The sequence below is a fragment of the Acyrthosiphon pisum genome, chromosome X (assembly GCF_005508785.2).
Source record: "Acyrthosiphon pisum isolate AL4f chromosome X, pea_aphid_22Mar2018_4r6ur, whole genome shotgun sequence".
Lineage (NCBI taxonomy): Eukaryota > Metazoa > Arthropoda > Insecta > Hemiptera > Aphididae > Acyrthosiphon > Acyrthosiphon pisum.
Window position 1 is genome coordinate 129,485,408 of NC_042493.1, and position 3,729 is coordinate 129,489,136.

At 25.4% G+C, this 3,729-nt stretch overlaps 1 long non-coding RNA gene across 1 annotated transcript; it reads left to right on the forward strand.

Annotated features, from left to right (window-relative positions):
• Positions 1-105: 105 nt before the first annotated feature.
• Positions 106-3,014, forward strand: LOC103309292. Its single transcript, XR_003838726.1, has 5 exons — positions 106-221; positions 1,381-1,912; positions 1,979-2,020; positions 2,662-2,745; positions 2,803-3,014. It is a non-coding gene; the product is annotated as an uncharacterized LOC103309292 (long non-coding RNA).
• Positions 3,015-3,729: the final 715 nt, after the last annotated feature.

The window sequence follows — 3,729 nt, forward strand, 5'->3', positions numbered from 1 at the left end:
AGAAATTAATATGGTTATAATCATTAATGTGAACGTTAAATTTTCCATGTCGCGCGTGGGTCTGAGAGAGATAACATATACTACGATGACATTCTCTTAATGGTTTATCGTTTTTAGTTCATACAGTGGACTATACATATAATGGTTTTCAAAACTGCCGTGAAAATTCTGCCAGCTCAGATGAAGCCATACAATATTGGAGTGAATTATGTAACTTATAAGTAAGAATATTATTGATAGGTTTTTATTTTAAAGCTATTAATTAACATACCCACCTATTCATGTATATCTAATTGTTCCCGGACTTATATTTGTATCGAAATGGCTTAGCCTTTTTATTCAAAATATATTATTAAAAAATAATTAGGTATATGTTACAATCTTAAGATCTCCATAGCTTGCTTTAAAAGTAAAATGGAAACACAGACCTATGTACAAATTCTTCAAGTCCTCCGTCCTACTTATTATATAATATATTCACTATAGACCACTCTATAGAAATTTAATTTCAATAAATTTGATTTTGTCTGCATAGAAAATAAGTAGATACAGATTTGTAAATCAACTTCTTTAAAGTTGTTTGTAATTTTCATCAATCGAATTAAATTTTTTTGCTGTAAATTAATTATTGAGAATTAAGTTCATATAAATTTTATTATTTTGCTCATTAATTAATATTGTTAGTCTAATATTGATAAACAACATTCAATTCATTTTTGATAGCAAATAACACAAAATACACTGTAATAGAACCTCATAAACTTGTATTATTTATGAGGCAATACAACTTATTAATTAATGTTCATGTCATGATTACAATAGAGTAACTTGTATTTTATTTTTGAAATTAAACACCAATAGTCAATATAGTATTTATTATCATATTATTGGCCATATTAACCAAAATGATTGTCTAAGTGTCTTATTTCCAAGTATTAAATATTTAACTTGAAAAATTGGCTGTTTCAAATTTTTGATTTCCATAATTATTTTACATTTTTTCCATTAAAATAGTTTTATAAAAATATTAGTTACTATGTACTATTGTACTTATTAAAAATTGATACTTTTTAAATATAAAGTAAGGAAAGGGAAGAATTAAGAAATACAGGTTATCTCAAAGGTAACCTAACCTACCCAAGTTAAATTGATTAATGATATATGATTATTTACTACTTATCAGTAGATTCTTAACATTCTAAATAGTAGGTACCAATACTTAAAAAGTTTTTATTGGGATTTTTATTGTTTAATTACCAAGTCTGAAATAAGTGACATTTTTAATTTTATATATGGTCCAATCAATTTATACTTCTTAAAAATATACTGAATGGAAGTTTTATTTAATTTGTTTTATTTAATTTAATTTTTTTTCACTAGTTGTTTAAAAAGAATTTAACAAGTATGGCACATAAAATAACAAACATTAATTTTGAGGAATGTTGGACATTAGTACAAGGATCTGTAAAGAAAATCATAACAATGGACAATATATTAAGAGACGCATTGAACAAATGTTTCGATATTTTTGATGATCCACACAGTCAGAAACTTTATAATTCAAAAAAGTTTTTACAAGAGGAACGGGTACTTCAACTATTAAGTATTTTTCCAACCGAAAATATTGCAAATCTGTTGGAAAATTATCATGGAAATTGGCAAAAGTATTCCAAAAGTAGAATAAACCTAACCTAACCACTAAGTATGTTTTTTTAAGATTAGAGATATGGTATGTATGGAAAGCGTAATATGATTTTAGTTTGAAAGACAGTCTGCCCAAATTATTAATTGATGAGATTAACAAACTACAACGTAACATATCAATAACCACAATACCACAACTCCGGATATCATTGTTGCTGTTATTAACACATTTTTAGAAGTACAGGCATCCAACGATTGTCCATTTGAAGTAAGTATTTATATTTATTTGTCATAAAAATTAAAATAAGAAGCATTCACAGTTTTTTTTTTTTAGTCATAACATTTATTTTGAGGAACCCGTGATATTTCCTGAGATGTAAGTTTTCAAAATATTAAATTGTAATGACAAAAATTATAGTTTATATTTTATTTCTTAGTACTCATCCCAAAGTTAGCTTAATATTTTATCATCAAATTGTTATTGATAATTTCAATTTAATACACGGAGCCTTAAAACTATGTTTATGTAATGCAAATTTTATGACATGCCGTCCACTTATGAAATTGTATTCAACGCTAATCATGGATTGGACTTATTAGCCAAAAGTTTTAGAGAATACATTGAAAAAGATGGAGAGAATAGCATGTTTAAGCAATTTTTATCTAAAACGAGTATGAGTTAAATAATTATTTTCAAATATCAAATACAATTTACATAAATCTTTATATGTATCTGCAAGCATTTCATTGCCGAATTATTGCAATTTTATGTAATATACAAAGAATTAATGTTACAAGACATGTTCGAAAATAATTTTGAGTTCAATGAAGCTTTTAATAAAGCATTTTAAGTAATCGTAAACTCTAAACTAATTTAAAATCAATTGTCAAAGGCCCCAAAATATTTATGTTATTGAACAAATCGTATAAAACACATTTTATGATCAAATTGTTAAAAACAATTTATTTTAGTCTATTAAAGTATTTAAGTATGTAGTTAATAAAGATGTTTTCCAGAGCATCTATCAAAGACAGTTGGCCCAACAATTAATACTAAACCGTTCCATAGACCTAGAAGAAGGAATGATAAAGAATTTAAAAGTAAATTAATCAAATGTTTTAAAATTTGTTTGTATTAATTAAAATATTTGTTTTTAGAAAGATTGTGGTTACGAGTTTACAAGTAACTTACATCAAATGTTATTTTATATCAAAGTATTTGATGAACTATATTCACAATTTATTAGTGAACTGCTGTTGATGATTTAAATATCTCTTTTTCTGAGTACGTATTGCAAGCTACAACTTGGCCTTCAGGATTAACAGATATATCATCATTTGTTCTTCCTGAACCACCGAAACTTCTTGCATATAATGTAAATATTTAAAATTTGTACAGTATATTTATAATATTTGTTAACATAACCAGGTTTATTGTTATTAGTTTGAATTGTACTACAAAAAAAGTTTTAAATAGACGGAAGTTAACATGGCTTCATCACGATTTTAGGGTTTGTTTTTGTTTATTTATTATTAAATTCTTATTATTTATTAAAAACTATCTATTTGTTGTATCATTAGGCGAGTTAAAATTGAATTATTAAAAAAAAAAAAACGTATTAATTCAAATGCGATACATTGAAATACTCTGAAATGTCTAATGTACTTCAACTAACCAATGTCCAATTTAAAAAACACATTAATGGATTATTAAAATGTAAATTATCATTGTTTGATAGTGATGTAGCTTACTTCCTTAGCTTGCTTTAAAAGTATAAGTTTGATTATATTGTTATGTCTCATCACTCTAATATTAAAGCTAACAGTACAAAATCGGATTAACTGTACTCACATTTGCATGTTGCTCATAGTTTAAAAAGAGAAAACAAATGGTGCACTGACATATTTTTAACAAAGTTTTCATTTTCAGAAAATACAAATTTGCTGAGGAAGAATCCAATTTTAATTACACAGAGGCCACCAACATATTATTTAAATTGCAAATAAACACATAATTTGTTTGGACTTCAGTATCTTTTCTGAATGGAAAGTCTTACTTTTAAATGGTATCAGATACGATTGAAT